The sequence below is a fragment of the Xyrauchen texanus genome, chromosome 25, assembly GCF_025860055.1.
Source record: "Xyrauchen texanus isolate HMW12.3.18 chromosome 25, RBS_HiC_50CHRs, whole genome shotgun sequence".
In the NCBI taxonomy this organism is placed as follows: Eukaryota; Metazoa; Chordata; class Actinopteri; order Cypriniformes; family Catostomidae; genus Xyrauchen; species Xyrauchen texanus.
Window position 1 is genome coordinate 40275940 of NC_068300.1, and position 8024 is coordinate 40283963.

Here is an 8024-nt window from a genome sequence, read left to right on the forward strand (position 1 = left end):
GAAATGTGTCATTTTTGTGCCGCTTGTGGCACCAGCTAAAATGTCTAAATGAGGACTTATCATAGACTTCTATTGTTTTTATATAAAGCAAATTATAAAACTGTAGACTAACACACAACCCTGAAAAACCTTTTTGCTTTTAAGAGTAAAAAACATGATTTAATGAATGCCCCACCCCACCCCACCCAAAATGACGAAGTCCACAAATGTTCCTAAAGAGAGGTTTCGTCCGATTGAATTGACCTCTGAGAAAAGTTTGATTAGTAACACCAAAGACTGTTTAGCCTAAGACGGAGAACTTAGGGAGTATTAAAATTAATGGGAGAAATTGGAACGCCCAATGCACCGTTTTCACACCTCTGCATTCATGAATCAGAAATCGTCATATTTGGGAAACAATGGCGGCGATAGGAAGAAAAGTAATAACCATTGCCACTACAGTGTTCCTATTTGCACAGCCCTTACAAAAATCGAGAGTTCATACCAAATTTGCTGCAAACTTGTGACAAATTGTCCATTGTCCAAGGTTTGCTGGAGGTTCATCAAAATAATAAGTGGCAAATTTGCAGCTAGTTTAGATTTTTTTTTTTGTCAGGGAAATTCTAAAAGAAAACATCCTGATTTGTGTTTGTATGAATTTCCAAAAGATGCTGGACTTTGTGTGAGCTCGGTGGGTTCAGGCAATTAAACCCGAAGAAGATAACTTTGTTATTAAACGAGTAAGCACTTTCGTCTGTGGACAATGTTTCCAAGATGATGACTTACAGTTGTCGCTCACAGGTGAAAACGGTTTGAAATCTGAGCTGTACTGTCACGGTTTCAATGCAATAATTAAACATCACATCTGGCACGAGAGTGTGTGTTTGAAAGGGTAAGAAGACACATCCTACGTCGCCCCCATCAGGTATTTCACTAAGTACAACTCACAGATTTGTTAACTGTGCCCTCTTTTTTGCATTTTGCAACTTATGGCGACATTTGTAGATCCTTTCTTTAATTCATAAATATGTGCCTGCTGATTTAATGCACAACCTCTAAATAATAATTTATTTTTACGGACTTACCGTCATATTCGTGCAGATATCCCTCAAAATACAACTTGTAAACTTGACCGGTTCATCTCCAAACGTATGCAGGCAAATCTTTTAAGAAACGTGAAAACACATAGACCTCGGCAGCGGCCATAGTTGTGTTTGACCAACTATGAGGACTTCTGCTTTGAGAACCCTGAAATGTGAAAAGGGTCCATATGGCGGATGTAGAAAAGGAAGTCCCGTCTTACAGGTAAAAGAACCATTCCCCTTTTAGATACAGACCTCACCTGTCAGTCAACTCCTGCATGTGCATGTGCATTAGCTGGACCAGCCTGAAAAATAGCGCTTTTTAGCGTAATCTGAGCTAAAGAAACACAATATACGATTTCATTGAAGTCAGATTTTACTGCTGATTTGAAAGATGTTACTTGATCGTCATTCTAGTAGAAAATGTACTTTTATGCTGCTTGTATCCATAAAAAACAACTTCCTGGGAGAATTTAAAAGATGGCTGCTGAGTGGACTGATTTGCCTTGAAAGGGAGAAATTATTTAATTATTTCATCCTTATTGCTTAATTTGCTTAATAATGCCCAATAAAAGAAATGTAATTCCCTTTCAACCCATCATTCAAATGTTTCCTGTTTGACACAATCAAGACCTTTGTTTTTACTGTGGTTCTTTGAGTTTGTACAGCTGTCTGCAGAATAGAGGCACATGAGCACAATACTGTCAAACAGGAATAATTCTTTTTAGGGATTCTTAAAGGACACCAGTTTCACTGTCACTGTAACATCTTGATAACATGGCAGATGAGACTGCACGATATAACACACGGTGAGTGAAAAGTGGCTCATTTTTGTCACTGTTTCACTGCTGAAAGTGACAGACACTCTGCACATAAAAATGAGAACATATCAATTAAATATGTAAAGTTTTAGTTCCCCCAAACTGAACATTCTGTCATCCTTTCTCACCCCAATGTCATATGACTTTCTTCTAAGAGAAGAGGAGAATTTATCATACTGCTCTATACTAAACGTACTATTTCATTTCAAACAACCAAACAATCTGAATTAATGGACGCTTATTGATGTGTGTCCAGAGCTTTAATATTTCCTATTTTACCAGGGTAGGAAGAATTCAATTGGAAGGTTTGGGAATTGTGTTGTGATCACTGCATGTAGTGTACAGATTTAAAGATGATTGGGTGAATCTGACTTAAAATAATCCAATATAATGAGATCAGTTGTACGAGCGGCTTCGGATGGAATCAGCTCAATATGTGTGTGTGTGTGTGTGTGTGTGTGTGTGTGTGGGTGTGTGATTAAATAAAATGAGATGAGCTTATAATGTCACAAGAGTCATCATATTTGTTTTAGCTTCCAGTTGGTCATATGAGTCCAAGAGCAGAATTACTAGTTATTATAATAATCATAAACCTTGAACACACTCTTTCCAGTTGAGTGATAGTCATATACTTCAGTATGAACACATACTTCTCAAACAAATATTGACAAACTCATTTCTCACACACTGTTAGCTCTGCAGCTGCTAGTGGCCTTGTTATAACAGTGGGTGGTTTTACAGCCCATCTCAGGGACGTCCTGTGAGACCAAAACACAATGCCATCACAGCCATTGCTTCTAAATATCATCAACTATAGAAAAGAGGCATAAACAAGGACAGATTCACTTTGTATTTTCAGATGAAATTATACTCTGGGCCATAAGAGAGATCACCAGGAATAAGAGAAAAGGGAATACGTATATGGACTAAAAACATATAATGATATGAATATGGAAATTAATATCCTTCATTTATAAAAATGTGTTAAAGCAGGGGTGTGGATTCAGGGGTGGGGGGACATAGGTAAATGCTTCACGCTGCAATGCCGCCCATGTTCAAGCCAAATCTATGGAGGGTAGAGTCACATGGGGTAACCTCCTTGTGGTCGCTATAATGTGGTTCTCACTCTCAGTGGGGCATGTGGTGAGTTGTATGTGGATACCGTGGAGAATAGGGTGATGCCTCCACATGTGCTACGTCTCCATAGTAACGCACTCAACAAGCAACATGATAAGATGCGCGGATTGACGGTCTCAGACGTGGAGGCAACTGAGGTTCGTCCTCCGCCACCCGGATTGAGGCGAGTCGCTACACCACCCCACATTGGGAATTGGGCATTCCAAATTGGGGAGGAAAAACTAAATTTTTCAGTTCAGTTCACTTCTCTGTGTGATCCTCTATCTGCTTCTATCTATCTGTGATGCATGGTGTTTAGATGAAGGTGGAGTCAATCTCACTAAGTTGAAGAGGAGTTGTTATCTGTTTGTTTCGATATATATCGCATTCACACAGTAGAGAGAGTTGAAGTTTTCGGGTTGGCTCGCCATCTTTGTAACCCTTTTTCTTCTGTCGAAGATTCGGTTGGTGGATTAAATCATACATGAAAATAGTAATAAAAACGAAATGTACACAAAGCAGTAAATTGATATCTCACAACATTTTCAGCTAATACATGTTTAATTTCTAGTAAATGTCGATTTATAATTCACAAAAAAACTTTTAAATATACAGTATATCAGATATCCTATTCTTAAAAGGTATGAATAAAGTTACACTGAGGAAACAACAGAATCTTGTTTTTCAGTTATGCTCCAGAGTTTAGATTTTTTAAATAAAATTTATTGGAGTTCGTTTGAGCACTCCAAGCTGTCCAAGCTGTCTCAGACCTTTTTCCCTCCTTTTTTATGTATTCACCTTATTCAGCATTTCTCCTTTTCAGCACTCCACGTTTCTGGATTTTGTCATCTAACTTCCTGTTTGTATTGAATCTAATTAGAATTAAAATGGATTGTGTGTGGGAGCACAGAAAGTATTTTTCACCAAGAGTTGATGGTATGAGTCTACAGCACCACTTTATACATGAAAATGTTAGTGTGGTCACTAGCCTAGTTTCCATCCACTTTTCGCACTGTTTTGTTATCGTCAAAGTGAAAATGCGTAAATAGAATTTCAACATTTGCCGTCTTCTGTCTGTCTCCATTCGAATGTCCTATTTATTGATAAAAATGTTGTGCGTGATGACTTAATAAACACTTCATCGCATATGTTTTGGTTTATCACAAAATGAAACCTACCCTTAAGCCGTTTCTATAAAGAAATGTCACTAATTGTGTACCAAATCCCCCCCCCCAAACTCTTTGTAAAATGGGGAGAGTATTGAGACAATTGAAATTAGCCAGCTTGCTGTCATTTTTTCCCCTCCTTTACTGTCAGGAGGAAATGCAATCAAAAGGAAGCAGTTGCCATTCTGATAGGACTGTATTATTGGTCCTGATCCTAGTATAAGGACCATCCATCGATGTGTATATAATTTAATAGAATTGGGCTTTATGTTAGAGTTCCAACAAAGCACATTGAAGCTTTTCTCCTAGTATTGTGTAATTATTTTTAATTTAAAACATCTTTGTGCACAGAAATGATATGTTTTTTGTATTGTGGGCTAATTCCATGACTGCCGTCTTTTATTTTGAATGGTGTGGAAAAGAAACTTTAATAAATAAACGGATGGTGATTAAATGAATCACAAAGAGTGGCCATTCATGATGCGAGATATTTGTGATGTCACTCCTGGAAGTGTCATGATGCAGATGTGTTTGCAGCATCATATGTGTGCAGGTATGCTGTTAAGATCAATCTATAACAGTGCGAGTAATGCTTCATGTTCAATAAATTGGCTTTCATGAATGTATACTGTCGTCATGATTAACACAGGCAAACATTTGGGGTAAATTCTGTCATGTGACATTATATTTTTGCGTTAATGCCAATTGTCTTTACAAAAAGAGTAAAGACAATTGGCATTAACGCAAAAAGCTAGAGTTAAAAGCTTTTTGTGATTATTTGTGTTTCCATCAGCTATATCGGTAAACTTTTTGATGAACTACGCTTTTTGTCACAAAAGAGCACACACTGCTCTTTTTTTATGATTAAAGTGTTTATTTGGTATTTGTGTAATTCTGATTCATTTTTAGGTTTCAACATTTTAATAATTTGTTTAAATGTGTAGTTGATATGAAATTTCCAACAGTGACATCTCGTATTTTTTCACATGTTTAAAAGTCTTAAAAGTGATTAACAGAATATAAAATAAAACATACACTTTTATGTGTGTGTGTGTGAGAATTTAGTGGCACCTCTTCCCCATTTTGATTAGACACTCCACTCTGACAATCATCCTCCAAGTTTTCCAAAAGGCTGCACTCTTCACCTGCAATGTTGGGGTTAACGTGTTACAACTAATGTGTGTTACATTATCAGATTACTTTTTTGGAGTAATGAGTAAAAAAACAATATATTTTTCAATAAAGTTACGCGTTGCTTTTGTACACTTCCCCTTGTCCCTGTATTGCGAGAAATCAGGAGTAAAATTGTGCAAACATCAGGGATGAGATGTAGTGCATGATGTGCATTGTAAATCTACAGTATAGAGTGAGGCCAGAAACTATTTAGCAGAGACGAGTCACTTCTATTTAAATAAATGGGAGAAATTGGAATATCCAACCCCGAACTATAGCACCCAACAGTCAATAGATGTAGAAAGGAAGTCCCACATTGCAGGTAAAAGAGGCAATCATATTTTAGATAAAGACATCGCCTGTCAATCAACTCTCTGACATGCATGCGCATCAGCTATACAAGCCGGGAAAATTGCATGTTTTAGTGTAATATGAGGTCAACATTCAGTTGAGTGAAACGCGATTGATCCATGTGATAATACACACTGCATTAAAAAAATCAGTAAGCGAATTGAGGCAGTGTAACGATTGGTGTCCTGGAGTCAAGAGGATGATAGGAGACGCAGGAGTAGGAACTTCAAATCCTTTAATCACATACACAGGAGTGGAAACTAACAATAAACTAAACAACATGCCAATCTCACCTTTCAAACATGACAATACAAACATTACCAAACATTAGTGTTCAATCAAGGACTGACAAACCAAACAGAACTAGCAGGTCTATATACACACAGGGAACTTAATGAGGGAATGGCATACAGGTGGGGATAACGAGGAAGTGATCAGGGCAGTGAATACTGGGAAACTTAGTGCAGGAGAGAACTTAAAAATAAGAGTCCTTGAATGAGGTGAAAACAGACTGTGACATTACAACCCCTCTTTAAATGGGCGACTCCTGGCGCCCCAAGACAGATGATGGTAGGGAAACGCAGAAGAATGACCCCAGGAGGATACAGGGCTGGGAATGGATCAGGAGGCCTGGGAGGCAGAGCCATGGAAGGCTCTGGGGGCGAGCTGTGGAAAGCGGAGCCATGGAAGGCTCTGGAGGTGGAGCCGTGGAGGGCAGAGCCCCTGGAAGGCTTTGGGGGCGGAGCCGTTGAGGGCGGAGCCGTTAAAGTCGGAGCCATGGAAGAGAACATTTCTTAGTTTCTAAAAAGATTCAATATTTTTTTTATAATAAACAAGTAGTTTGATTCATGAAACAAACAGTTTTTATGACATTTTTGTAGCATTAAAAATTATTAATTCAAGTTGTATCAACATGCGCCTTTGAAGTTGTGGCGTGAACCTGAGAAGACTTAAGTGAAAAATATTAATTTATTCATCAGATTTTCTTGAACATGTTAGGATGGCATTCCCCAGTGAATTTAATCCTTACTTTTGAAAAAACATTTTAAGATGACTTAACACTTGACATTGGGCACAGCACATGATGAGAGATATTATGCAGGTTGAAGTGTTGTACTTTCTGCTTTAGGTAAGACAGTGGTTATTCTTCATTATTCTTATTGGCTGCCCTGTTGATGGAAAAACAAATCATTCATATTCATGTCATTGATTCTTTATTATAAATATGATGTGAAGACCTACTTTGTAAATATCTGTTTGTTTATTATGTTGTTTTGACATGAGTGTTGTAGAATAGCTAGCATGACCCGTATTGTCTCTTGTATCCAACGCATGGATTATTTCTATGGAATGGGCAGCAGAAGAGAGAGTGGCGGCGAGAAAAATGTAATGCAAAAATAATGCAAAAGTAATGAAACATTTTACTTTCAATACAAATTTATTTTTAATTAAATTACTTTTTTAAGGAGTAATGTAATATTCTGATGAGTTACATTTAAAAGTAACATTACCCAAACACTGTTCACCTGTACGCTCACACATCTATTTTTAAAAACACTACCTATGTTGCACAGAAAGCCTTGTTCTTAAGAAATTGTAATGTGAACAAGAAGAGCTCTGAGATCTCATCAATGCCAAGAGGACCAAAAAGGAAACTGGGTCCACTTTTAAGTCCAATTTCATTGTGAACACAACAAGCAACAAGAGGTAATTTGCAGCCAGTTCCTTTTCTGATTCATTGGTTCATTATAATTAATAATTATTGAGAATTATTGAGGTTAAGGCTCTGGGTTACTGACCAGAAGGTCGGGGGTTCAAGCCCCAGCACCGCCAAGATGCCACTGTTGGGCCCTTGAGCAAGGCCCTTGACCCTATCTGCTCCAGGGGTGCCGTATCATGGCTGACCCTGCACTCTGACCCCAGCTTAGCTGGGATATGTGAAAACAAATACATTTCACTGTACATATGCAAAAATGTCAGTATAATGTGTTACCAAAATAAAGGCTTCTATTCTATTCTATTAAAAAGAACTATATGTGAAAACACAATGACAATTTTTAACCAACATATCAACCAGATATATCACAGCTTTGGTGATTATCTCAAGGCATAGAGAGGGACTTGAACATAATGATAGTTGACTTAAATGGATAGTTCACGCAAGTAAATAAAACTCTGTAGTAAATAACTACTGTTTAAAGGAAAAAAATATCAGTTCAGTTTCTCCTTTTCATCAAAATAATATTTGTATCTTCCCGTGTTTCTTGTAGTAATCTCTTTTTCAGCATCCTTTGCTGACACTATTCTTACGGAAGTTAAAAAAAAGGTTACAAATG